Below are 14,483 nucleotides of genomic sequence, written 5' to 3' on the forward strand. Positions count from 1 at the left end.
GCCGACGTCTCAGTCGAGGTGCCACGTGTCCAGATCATGACGCCGAGATTATCTTGTCAAGGCCGAGGTTATCTCTGAAGATATCGAAATCCGAGATAACTGGATAAGGCACAAGAGTCCTAGAATGATGAGGGAACTCAGCCTGGATAAAGATAAAGCTCTTAGGGAGTTTATCTCTATCTATTAAAGAGTCCTAGATAAGCACTGAGCAAAAGTCTATTGAAGTTAGGCTTCTATTAGGACTAGGATTGAGTTAATTATAAAAGAGAGGCACCCTCATGGGTCTAAGGTACGCAATTTATATTCTGAACAGTGAATTTAGCACTATTGATTATCTTTGAGAGATATACTAACTTGATCGTCGGAGTGTCCTCGGGTGGATGAACCATCGCCGGAATCTTCTCTTTCTGTTGCAGGTCAGCCAGGTGTCATCTATTCTGCCAGTGCTCTCCAGCTGAATACTGAGTTGGGCAGTGTGATCGGAAAATCACTCACACACATATCTATATATATTTGGCTGTCATATCTATAGATATCTAATTTGAGTAATAATTTTAGTTTGGCCCTCAAAATTTATATATCTAGGTTTATACACTCTGGTTAGAATTTGGGTTTATATATCTAGGTTTATATATCTGGGTTTATATATTTGAGTTAGAATTTGGAATCATGTTGGTCTAACACTCTGGAATCATCTGGGTTTATATATCTAGCTATCATGTTGTTGTGTAGTTTATACACTCTGGTTAGAATTTGGCTGACTTGGTTAACACTTTGGTTCTTTCTTTCATTTGGTGGTAATATCTGCTATGGGGTTTTTTAGGTATTTTAGGTGATTCTCAATCATTTTGATTTAGGTATTTTCTGAAATCTCAATCACTGTGGTTAGAATTTTGTTTTTCTATATGTTCAAGAAACTGATATGGGTTTCTATATTTTTAGGTATTTGGATTGCTTTAAACTGATATGTTTTTCTATATGTTTGTGTTTGTGTTTGGCTGGGCAAAAGAATAATTTCTCCTTGGTTTCCTTTTCATAAATTTAATTTTTTTTTCTTTCCTTTTAAACAAAGCCCAAAGTAATTGTTTGTGCTTGTTATTTTTTTTTAAAAAAAAATTACATAAACTCCATACATATGATAAACCCTATACTCTTGGAGAAGAACATGGAGCAGAATTGAAGCAATTAAAAGATATGATAAACTCCCTACCTCCCCTGACTATAATTAATACATTTTTTCAACTAAATTCACTTTCAAGTCTTTGTACCCACTGTTTGCTTTTGAAGCAAGTTTCAGCTTTGGTTTTTAGTTTTGGTTTTGAGGCAAACAAATTGTCATTTTGGTTCAAATATCCAAACAATAAATTAACTGATATGGGTTTCTATATTTTTAGGTATTTGGATTGCTCTAAACTGATATGTTTTTCTATATGTTTGTGTTTGTGTTTGTGTTTGGCTGGGCAAAAGAATAATTTCTCCTAGGTTTCCTTTTCATAAATTTAATTTTTTTCTTTCCTTTTAAACTGTTAATGTATATGTGGTATTCCTAGATATAATAGGTTTTGATTTCCTAGATATATTTAGGAATGGCCATAGTTAGGTTCCTAGTAGGATATTCTTTCTCATAGTTATATTCCTAATAGGATACTCTTTCTTAGCCTATATATACATGCCTTCTATTGTATAGAATTACATTCAATATAATTCATTCAATATAATACATATTATTTTCTCTCACTCTCTCTCTCTCTACTATTCTAATATGGTATCAGAGCTGTAGGTTAAGCTCTTGGTGTTCTTTGCCTTACCGGCGGGCGGCAGCCTTGCCTTGGCCCCCTGCCGGACCTCAATCTATTCTGTTTTCATATTTTCTTAACAGTATCATTTCGTGGTGATCTTTTTCTTTGTTCGTTGGTTTATTCCTACCCAAAATATCTCTATCATATTTTTTTTCCTTTTTTATTTTTTACTCGCAATACATTTTTTTCTTTCTCCACTTTATCTTTTCCTCTATTTCAATCTCAAATTGGTTTATATCTTCAGACCTATTTGAGTTTGAGGGGGGGTATTATACCTATATCATGGTGAACATGGTTATACACCATGCAAACCACCTAGCCGCTTCTTTTGGCGCACAATCCAAGCCGCACTCTCTAGCGCACAACCGAAGCCGCCCCTCTTTGGCGCACAATCCAAGCCGCTTTCTCTGGTGCACCATCAAACTTGCCCCATGGCGCACCATCCAAGCTTCCTTTTGGTGCACTCAATCATCTGTTGCCATCATCGTTCAGCACCACGTCATAAGTTATGTGTGTGCCACGCTTGCTAGTTCAACATCCAGTTTTCTACATCGGTCCGGCATGACCTCTTTAAATTGTCCCAACATTGATTCCGGTTAGCTTCTACATCGGTCCGGCATGACCCCTTCAAACTGTCCCGACATTGATTCTGGTTAGCTCCTACATCAGTCCGGCATGATCCCTTCAAACTGTTTCGACATTGATTCCGGTTAGCTTCTACATCGGTCAGGCATGACCCCTTTAAACTGTCCTGGCATTAGTTTCAACCAGTTACTACAATGGTCCGACATGACCATAAACCGTCTCTCGGCGTTAGTTCCAGCCAATTTCTATATTGGTCCAGCATGACCTTAAATTGTCCTGGCATTAGTTTAAGCCAATTCCTACAATGGTCCGACACGACTATAAACTATCTCCTAGCTTTAGTTTCGGCCTTTGATCTATTTTAAGCACCTTTGCGCTCCCGTTCAGATTTTGCAATCTATTTACCTTTTATTTTATTTAGTTTTATTTCATGTTTTAGTTTTTCTCTCCAAACTCAAGATGTTTATCCTCCTTGAGTTTGAGGGGGGATGTTAATGTATATGTGGTATTCCTAGATATATTAGGTATTGATTGTCTAGATATATTTAGGAATGGCCATAATTAGGTTCCTAGTAGGATATTCTTTCTCATAGTTAGGTTCTTAATAGGATACTCTTTCTTAGCCTATATATACAGGCCTTCTATTGTATAGAATTACATTCAATATAATTCATTCAATATAATACATATTATTTTCTCTCTCTCTCTCTCTCTCTCTCTCTCTCTATTATTCGAACATAAACAAAGCCCAAAGTAATTGTTTGTGTTTGTTATTTATTTATTTATTTTTAAATTACATAAACTCCATACATATGATAAACTCCATACTCTTGGAGGAGAACATGAAGCAGAATTGAAGCAATTAAAAGATATGATAAACTCCCTGCCTCCCCTGATTATAATTAATACATTTTTTCAATTAAGTTCACTTTCAAGTCTTTGTACCCACTGTTTGCTTTTGAAGCAACTTTCAGCTTTGGTATTTAGTTTTGGTTTTGAGGCAAACAAATTGTCATTTTGGTTCAAATATCCAAACAATAAATTAACTAATATGGGTTTCTATATTTTTAGGTATTTAGATTGCTCTAAACGGATATGTTTTTCTATATGTTTGTGTTTGTGTTTGGCTAGGCAAAAGAATAATTTCTCCTAAGTTTCCTTTTCATAAATTTAATTTTTTTTCTTTCCTTTTAAACAAAACCCAAAGTAATTGTTTGTGTTTGTTATTTTTTCTTTTTTTAAATGACATAAACTCCGTACATATGATAAACTCCATACTCTTGGAGGAGAACATAGAGCAGAATTGAAGCAATTAAAAGATATGATAAACTCCCCACCTCCCCTGATTATAATTAATACATTTTTTTCAATTAAATTCACATTCAAGTCTTTGTACCCACTGTTTGCTTTTGAAGCAACTTTCAGCTTTGGTTTTTAATTTTGGTTTTGAGGCAAACAAATTGTCATTTTGGTTCAAATATCCAAACAATAAATTAATTGATTGTTTCTTCTTTTTGTAACTTTGGTTTTTAGTTTTATTTTGTGGAGAAATTGTGTTACAACGAGTGAACTCAGATCAAACCCATCACAACATTTTTTAGTTTTATTAGAAAGTTGCAGAAACCAACCAACCCAACAGATTTTACATCTTTCCCCATGAATACTTAAAACTTTCATTAGATTTTATAGTTTAGATTTTAGATTTTTTAAACTTTCCATTTTATTTTCAAAGTGTTGGGTTAGATTTTTTGAATTCCCAACACATTTCCCCCCAATTTCAAAACTCGATCCTACTGTCGGATATAGAAGTCATTGGAAGGAAGATAGCATAATGGAGATTGAAGTGTAAATAAATTAAATATATATTTTTTAAAATCTAAAACTTGACAAAAGCGTCAAGTAAAAACTTCTTTGTATAAAAATAATTAAAACAATTAAGAGGATCAAACTAAGTAAATTGCAATTATAGAGTAGTTTGTTAAGAGAATAAAAGACAAGCTACTGCCATCATTGGGTATTGACTATGACATGGATCTCTATGCCAAGTCATTTGACAGCCATAACTCTTTATCCATATAAGTGTAACCAAAGTTAATTGCAGATGGAGAATTAACTAAAGCATTTGTTTATTTATGACATTTTTAGAAGCAGAATGGGTAAAACAAGATTAAATTTGAAATATAATAAATAAAAGCCAAGAAGATGAAGAATAGTATCAAAATTAATGTACACTCTGTCTATTCTATATTATAAAGGGAATAACACACTTGGGGGTGGTTTGGGATTTAATTGCAATTCCACTCTCATCATTATCGAGTAATTGAAAGATTTAATTACTTCAAATTTAAATAATTGTCATGATTGATCTAATTGTTTCACGCATATAGTGTGTGCCCACAGTTTATGGAAGTAAAAACTTCCCTCCAACATTTTTGGAAGGTAATTCTATCAAACAGTAGGTATGGTTGTTTTTTCATTAGTCATTAATTATACCCACAAACAGGGGCATGTATCTTTACTCTAGACTCAAAATTGATCATTTTTGCCTATTAAATTCCCAGAAGTTCTAACTTAACCTAAAGGTTTGCTTTGAACCAAATTGGTTGTTTGTGCAACAAGTATTTAACATTTTATTTTTTTAAAAAAATGTATTAAACTTACAAGTATTTAACTTAACCCAAAAAAATGTATTTAACATTTTATTATAAAAAAATAAAAAATTGTACCATTCAAATGTAATATATTTGTTGTGTGATTCTAAAAAGAAAGGGACTGCTTTTTTTTCATTTAATTTTTTTTTTTGAATATCTAGAGTTCCTAATTAAAAGAAAAATTTGAAAGACTTGGCATTTTAACATTTATGTGTAACACGGCAAGAGAGTTTCTGTTTTTTTTTTTTTTTTTTTTTGGCACCTTTTTAGGGGAGTATAATATTCTATGTTGTATTTCAAAAATTCTAGTCAATGTACATGTGTGTGTATTTGTAACAGGCTCGCGAGGGGGGACCCCGCTGCTACAGTTCGGACTCGCGATTTTCCGTTGTCGCGGTTCTTAATCTAAACCAAAGAGTCCAAATCTGGCAAATCGTTTTGAGAAACAGATTTTTTTTTTTAAAAAGTAGTGCCAAACATGGACTGCTTTTCTAGATACAGAGTCGCCACCTAAATATTTTTAAAATGGGGAAATTTAGGAAACCCCAACTCGGTGCCGAAGGCCACATGTCCGTCATCACCGGAGTTGTCTCGGCTCGGGAGCTTGGGTACGATCGGGGAAGGTCAGCTATGAGCACCCCCTTTCGCCCGGTCCGAAGACCGGCCTCTACTAACCGTGATATCCGTTTTTGAAAACTTTATGTGTTCTTATTCCGTTTATTAGCCTAGAATTACTATGTTATGCGCGCAGCAAACAAGTATAGACTAGATTGCCTAATTTGGAAAGAAAGCATTGCATATCCGTTTGTTTTGGAAAATGTTTTGGATTTGCTACTCGCAAGTAGGCTAAAACACGGATTTCAATGAGTTCTTCCAACTCAAACAATCCAACCTTCACCCACAGGCATCCAAGCAGTTTATAACACATAAGCATCTAGCCACATGTTAAGCATGCTGTCATGGCAACATTCACACTCATGCGGTATGCTAAAGCGAAAATACTTACATTGTACTCCGTGCCAACAAGGTAAACTAGTTAGCAAACATGCATGTCCTAGTTCATGTTGAATTGCCTAATGCAACACATACAGGATGCAATTAGATAGGCTCGGCTAATCTAAGCATGGCATATGAAATGCGATCAACTATCACATAGTCAATTTTTGAATTAAAGTACAAATGCAGTTAGCGTGATGTACCGAGCCTAATGCATGTAGTACAAATGCATGGATGCACGCATGCATAGCATGAGGTATGCTAATTTAAACGTGCCCTAATCTACCATCATAAGCAGGTAAATAAAAGGGAAGGAAGACGTGAGGTTGGAAGACATACACACACTCACGCACACTTATTACATATTTGCCCTCGCTCGGAGGGACCAAATAAATATTACAGATTAATTAACTACGCAAGCTAATTAATAATTACAAATTAATTAATTAATTAACAAATTAACTAAACTAAAGAAAAACAGTAAACCGCCTCGGGGTGAGGGCCAGATGCAACACATGCTCGGGACTGGCTCGGAATCGCACTGCCATGCATAGTTTGCCTCTGTTTTCCCTACTTTGCTCCTCTGAAAACTGCCAAAGTCTCAGGGATGCCTCTCAGGACACTGGGGGATATCATCGGCTGAGCAGAATTTCCACCGGCAGTAGCATTTAGTCACCGGCACAAAATAGATCCACCGGCCATCGATTGACTGCCGGTCGGCACTAAATACTGCCGGCCGGCAATAAATTCCTGCAGAACCTGCAACTCACAGCAGCAGAGGGCAAGGCAAAGCATGGCAGCACAATTCAAGGCATATATGCACCAACCATGTCTCTTATGATGATAATGACTCAAAGGGGCATGTGCCTCGATTCTCGGACCACCAATCACGCATTTCCATGCATGATGGCCCAAAGAACCAAGTATGCAACTTTGATTTCAAATGCATGCAAACCAAATCAAACCAAAGTCCTAATCCCTATCACCAAATCAAGGGACAAGGAATGCATGCAAAATGCAATGCAACCTAAGCATACAAGCTAAGGATGCAACATGGCATGGGGGCAAGCTTATGTAAGCATACAAGCATACATATGGCAATGCAAATAGATGGAAAGATGGACTTATGCATGAATTAGGCAGCTCTAAATAGGCCTAAAACAGTAGCCATAATGCTAAAATGAGGGGCCAAATACACATGCACACATACACATGTTGAAAGGCCAACACTTGGGCACAAGTTGAACAACCCTCAAACACATTTGAAAGGAGGAATCATGGACTAATTAGCATGCAACATAAGCATTGAAATCATGCTAAAACATGGTGCCAAACCAAGCAATACATCAAGCCAAATATGCAACAAATGGCCTAAGTGCTCAAAACAAACCAATAGGGTATTGAACTACACTTAGCAAGACCAAACATGGCATGAACTCATTGACCAAAAAACAGAATTTTGGGACATTAATACAAGGCCTAAGGACCACTTAGATGGCATCTAAATGACTCAAAAACAAAGGCATGCATAAACACCAAAACATGGAGCATTGCTACACAAGCTTCCAAAGCATTAAAGAGGCATGCAAGGCAATCAAACAAGCATGGAAATGGGACTGAAATAACATGTGGGGGGGACCCCAAATCACCAAATCAATGCAAAGATGTCATGCTACACATGCACATACTCAAGGCCAATAAGCCCAAATACAAAGGAGATATATCAAGCATGCCAAAATCAACCCAAACAACCTAGGAAAGACCTAGAACATGGCAAAACATGCACAAAATCTTCACAAGACTAAGCCTAAAACATGCTCCAACAAAGGCTAACAACCTAGGACATGTTAAGGCATAACAAGGCATTACAAGGCAACTATGCTAAGCATGCATGGAGTACCAACACCAACTTAAAATCATGTTATATTATGGATATATAAGCATGAAAAACAACCTAAACATGCTCAACACACACTGTAGCAAGCCCGCGGGGGACCTCGCCACAGCTCGGACTCGACTTTCGTAGTCACGGTTCTAAGTCTGAACCAAAGAGTCCAAATCCGGCAAATCGTTTTGAGAAAACAGATTTTTGAAAGAAGTGCCAAACATGGACTGCTTTGCCAGATACAGAGTCGCCACCTAAATATTTTATTTTGGGAAATTTAGGAAACCCTGACTCGGTGCCAAAAGGCCACGTGTCCGTCATCACCAAAGTTGCCTCGGCTCGGGAACTTGGGTACGATTGGGGAAGGTCACTTCGTGAGCACCCCCGCTCGCCCGGTCATAGACCGGCCTCTACTAACCATGATATCTATTTTTGAAAACATTGTATGTTCTTATTCCGGTTATTAGCCTAAGTTACTATGTGATGCGCACAGCATACAAGTATAGATCGGGTCGCCTGAATTGGAACGAAAACATTTCATGTTTGTTTTTGAAAGAGGGTTTGCTACCCGCAAGTAGGCTTTAAAACATTTGATGATTTATTCCAATTTAAGTAACCCAACCTTCACCCTTAGGCATTCAGGCAGTTATATCACATAAGCACATAGCCTCATGGTAAGCATGCTATTTATGGCAGTCACTCACACGCATGCAAGGATGCTAAAGCATAAAACTTACCGAGTACTCCAAGCTAAAAAAAGAAGTTTATTAGAAATCATGCATGATCCTAAATATACAGAAATGCCTAATGGCAACACATGCAAAAAAATACAACTATAACAGGCTCGGCTATTCTAAGATGGTATATGAAATGCTACAACTATCATGTATTCAATTTAGAATTGAAAAATACAATGCAGTTAGTATGATGCGCCGAGCCCGGTGCATGCAATACAGATGAATGATGCAAACATGCTGTCATACTGTATGCTAATTTAAATATGCCCTAATCTAACCATCATAAGCTGGTAAATAAAAGGGAAGAAAGACGTGGGGTTGGAAGACATACATCACACTCACGCACACTTATTACAGTTGTGCCCTCGCGCAGAGGGTCCGAATAAATATACAGTCCCAAATATTACAGTCCCGAATGAAAGAATATTACAGTCCAAAATATTACAAAATCCTAATTAATTAACAAATTAACTAAGAAAATAAATAAAACTGGCATGCAAGCCAGGGACTGCCTTGCTTCTGATGGATGATGCATGTCCGGGTTGTCTTGCGCGGAAATCCACCGGGATGCCCCAATTAGCCTCTGTTTACACCTGTTCTTGAAATGCGTGCCAAGCTCCAAAAAGTTGCTGATTCTTTGTTTTGTTGCAACAGAGAGCAGGAAAGGGGCATAGCAATGTATTTGCACAGATATATGCATGTCTCGATCCTCGTGCCACCAATCACGCATACCGAGGCATGATGGCCGAGGAGTCGAAATGCACAACTCAATATAGGATGAATGCACATGAAACTACAGCTAAAACCTAACTCCATCATGGATAATCCGGAGTGTCGGTGACTGGGGAATTGAGACACATTCCGTCACTCGGAATACGAAATGTACCTCGTTTCCCGTGCCCGGGCTAACTCCTATTCCGGACACGATGCAATATGGATGACATGCATGAAATGCGATTAAGATACAATCCTAACATACACAATGCTATGGAAATGAGATGCCTCGAAATGCGTGCACACGGGCACGCAAATCGAGAAAATGACAGAATGCAATCTAAGATACAACCTAGTATGCACTATGCTGTGAAAATGATATGCCTCGAAATACGTGCACACGGGCGCGCAAACCGAGGCGACGGTATATGCAATGCAAGTGACTAAAATGGCATGGAAAAGGTAACATGGACTTATATTAACATGAGAGAGCCTCAGCCACACTCACATAAGAAGCCGAATGATGAAAATGAAGTGCCTCGAAATGCGTGCACACAGGCACGCAAACCGAGGCGATGACATACGCAATGCAAATGACATGAAAACATGATATGGGCTTATACCAACATGAGTGAGCCTCAGCCACGCTCACATAGGATGCCGATGGATGAAAGATGAAGTGCCTCGAAATGCGTGCACACGGACACGCAAACCGAGGCAATGGTATAAATGCGAACAATGGCATGAAAACATGATATGGGCTTATACCAACATGAGCGAGCCTCAGCCACACTCATATAGGATGCCGATGGATGAAAATGAAGTGCCTCGAAATGCGTGCACACGGGCACGCAAATCGAGGCAATGGCATACACAATGCGAATGTCATGAAAATGTGATATGGGCTTATACCAACATGAGTGAGCCTCAGCCACACTCACATAGGATGCCGGCGGATGAAAATGAAGTGTCTCGAAATGCGTGCACACGGGCACGCAAACCGAGGCAATGGCAGAATGCGATGTAATGACATGAAATGGATAGCAATCATTCTAATGGAATTTCAGCACTAAAATATGGGGGAAAACAGTCCCGAAATGAGGCGAAATGACACGAAATGCATGAAATAGTCCCGAAATGTGAATTTAGGCCCCCGAAATGGCCTATAGCTGTGCAATGCATGCACAATATGGACATGTAATGCAAAGACAGAAGCTAGGCAGTCCCAAAAAAGGCACTTTCACAGTTATAAACATGGCCAAACAGCAAGCATAGGTATGGCAAAAATAGCATGCAAGAATAGGGGCCAAGAGAGGGGTAATGAAACAAGTGATATAAGAAAAATCCAAACTGAAAAATTCCCTTCTACAACACTGAAGAGGGACCAAAAATATGAATATTTACAGTACATGGCAAACCTCAAATCAATATACAAACATGCTAGAAATGCGATGCAAAATAAGGCTCAAAAGTGGCTATAACATGAGGTATGCAAAATATTCACCAAAAAGCCAAAGACCCTTAATAAAACATGTAGAATGGGCCAAAATAGGACTATTTCTAGAACTGTAAAATGGCCAAAAACAAAAGCATGATAGGCTAACTAAACATGCAAGAATGGGGAATAAAAGAGAGATATAACATGAAGTGGCATATGGAGGTCCCAAACCATGAAAGGACCCAAATGAAACATGAAGAATGGACCAAAATAAGCACTTTTTCAGAAATGTAAAATGGCCAAAAACAAAAGCATGGTAGGCTGCCATTGCATGCAAGAATGGGGAATAAAAGAGGAGTATAAAGGTAAGTATAACATGGAAGTCCCAAATGGTGTTGAGCCCTTCTTCAATGTTGAAGAGGGACTCAAAATAAGCCTAATATCAGTTTACAACATGCTCAAAAACAGATTACTCATGGGCCAAAAATAGTATGCAAGATTATGACATATAAGAGGATCAATGAAGCAAGTGTATCATGGAGGGCTCAAACAGGGTTGAGCCCTTAATGAAGAATGAAAATGAGCTCAAAAGAAGGCCACTTTCAGTTAGGGCCGGAGCTTGAAACAAAAAGCATGTAGGGCTTACAAATGGATCAAGAAAAAGGGTCAAAGAGGAGAAATGTTACTCACCCTTGGAGACTAAAGCTTTTGTTGCTTCTTGGATCAATTTGCAGCTCCTTTAGCCTTTGAGAAGCCTTCCTTGTTGCTGGAAATGAAGTGGTGATGGTAGAGCTTGGTGGTGTAGAAGAAATGGTGATTAGGGACTTAGAAGTTTTCAAGGAAATGAGAGGTATAGAGAGGGATTTGTGTATGGAAGCTTGAAGATAAATTTTTCCAACCCTAACATATGATATGGAATACTGGTTATATGCACCAAAAAGGGGGTGTAAAGGTGGGGGACAAGGAGGGTAACTTTCCCCCACAAAATATCCCCCGGATATTGATATTTTCTGGGGGATAAAGCTCCACAGCTGTAAAGTGCACAGTGCAAGGATCTCGGCCGGCCTGTTACTTTTGCTGCAGGTGGCCGGCCGGCCACATCCCCTAGCCGGCTGGCTAGGGGTCAAAAGGGTCAATCTGATTTAGTGGCCGGCCACCAACTGATGGTGTCCTCCTATCTGTATACAACACAACCCTGTGGTTAAAAGTCCAAGAAAGTGGGTCCAAGGGGTTCAACATTAGCTCGGAAAGAGGGGTTCAAAAGGGTCAGGTGGAATTACTGGTCGGCCACCAACTTTTAGGGTCCTCTCATGTGTGTACATCACAAATATGTGGTTCAAAGTTCAAGAAAATGGGCCCAAGGTGTTCAACATTAGCCCGAAAGGAGGGGGTCAAAAGGGTCAAGTAACATTAATGGCCGGCCACCAACTTTTAGGGTTCTCTCATGTGTGTACATCACAAATATGTGGTTCAAAGTTCAAGAAAATGGGCCCAAGGTGTTCAATATTAGCCCGGAAGTGTGAAAAACGAGCGCCGGAGGGCGTCGGAGGATGTATAACTGGTTGCTGCAACAATTACTGGCCTCCCACCCTTCTATGACCTTCCTAGTGATAAAACAGAGGTACCTGCCAAAAATGAACGAAAACCGTTGCAAAACGAATGCTCGGGGGCCAAAACGCGCAGTTCGAGGTCCCAAAAATGGGCTGTTAAGCACCGAAAGTGGCATTCGGCCACGAAGTGGGTTTCTCAGACCCCAGTGTCCCTTAAAAGGGAGCAAATAAGGAGTACGCCAAAAATTAGAGCAAACGGAGATGGTTAAGCGGTCCCGAACCGAGGCACACGGCCAACGGCTCTGAAAACCGGAAACCAGACTCCGAAATGGGCAAAATGGCCTACGGCCACCAAATGTAGCCTACGGACATTGAGAGATGGTCTACGGGACCTCTCCCTTCCCTCAGGAAAAGAAACAAAGAAAACCGAGCCTGGTTCGCAAACCGAGGCAAAGTACAAAAGAGGGTTCGGAAGTCCGGAGGTAGGGCTCACGGCCGCAACTCTGAAACTTCTGAACGAGCACATTATGCAACATCACCAAGCGCTCAATCGGTGACGTCTGAGTCTTAAGGTCGGTCAAAAATGGGGTGTCTACACACACTCAAGCATAATGCTCTCTCAAGAGGCCAAAACATGCCCTTTTCAAGGACAACAAGGAGAGGGGGTGGCCCTCTCCTTCATGGGACTTCAAGGCATCATCTTCACCACTGAAATCCCTCAAGATTTCAGTGGTGAAGAGACCCCAACACCAAAATCCCGGAGCTAGCACAAAATGGCCCAAAATGAGGCCTTTCAAGGCCTAAGGGGGGTCAACCACCCTCAAACAACAAAACACTCTTAATAAACAATAAAGAGGGCCTAAAAAAAGAAATTTTTTATGTTATACAATAAGCACAAAAACAGCTCTAAGATAGGTAGAAAATCAATGCAAAAATGGAGAATAAAGGTGTAAGTTTCTTACCCTTGATGATCTCTTCACAAATGGTGCTCCAATGGCCTCCTTTAGCTTGGATCCAACACCAAAACTTCAAAACCAGTCCCTTAGAACCTCAAGAGCCAAAGGAAGGTGAAACACTAGGTGTTTGTGTGCAATAGTAAGACACAAAACACCTAGTGCACAAAAGAGAGGGAAAGAGATATAGGGAGTGTATCTAACTCAAACCCTAAAACCAGAGCTTAACAATGGCTGTTTTTGCTCTCAAAATATCTAAACTCTCTGACCTTTCAAGCCAAGAGACCCCTCTCTCTCTATATGGCCCTTTTTGTCTTGTAAAGCTTACAAGACAAGCTTCATAAGAGGGAGATCCCTCCATACACGTGTATGGAGGGAAGCAAAAGCAAACAGCTGTCTTAAAATATCTGCAAAAGCAGATGCACAGTAATCGGCCGGCCAAAAATGCCATCTCGGCCCAAAAGAGTGCCAGCCGGCACTAAAAAGTGATGACCGGCAACAAATAGTGCCGGCTGGCAATATACATTGCCGGTGGCAGCAAAAACCAGCCGGTGGCCTCTAGCCACTGCCGGTGGTGGGTGGGGATGGTCTACAAGCCCTACCCTGCCTCTCCAAGGCAAAACACAAGTGTTTGGTGCAAAACCAGACACTAAACGGTCGAGTTCGGAGATCCTGAGGCAAGGCACGTGAGCCGAGGCCTCCGGGAACTCCAAACGAACACAAACATGGATGATCACCGAGTGTTCAAACGGTGACGTCCAAGTCTTGAGGACGGTCAAAAATGGGGTGTCTACAGTTGCCCCTCTTTGACAGAACTCGAAAGTCATAACAATGACGGGAGTGAATGTCAAAGCCCAGAGACGACCCATTTTTGACAAGGCCGAAGACTTAGACAAGCATGCAAGACAAACAAGATATGCGCCCGAAGGCAGGGGCAAAATGCAAGACAATGCAGAGAGCCGGACATAACTTATGATCATGCAAAGAAAGCTGTAACGAAGCATACAAGCGACAGTTTTAAGCTAGCATACACTGAACTACACTACAATGCAGAAAGGATGTAAGAGAATTATGCAATTCTCAATATGTCTCACTCGGGAGATACAATACCTGTGCGGCTCGTCTGGTTGCACCAGCTTCAAATGAACCGTACATACAATATCGTGCCTGCAAAG

The sequence above is a fragment of the Camellia sinensis genome, chromosome 4 (assembly GCF_055761805.1).
Source record: "Camellia sinensis isolate YWXY chromosome 4, ASM5576180v1, whole genome shotgun sequence".
Classification (NCBI taxonomy): domain Eukaryota; kingdom Viridiplantae; phylum Streptophyta; class Magnoliopsida; order Ericales; family Theaceae; genus Camellia; species Camellia sinensis.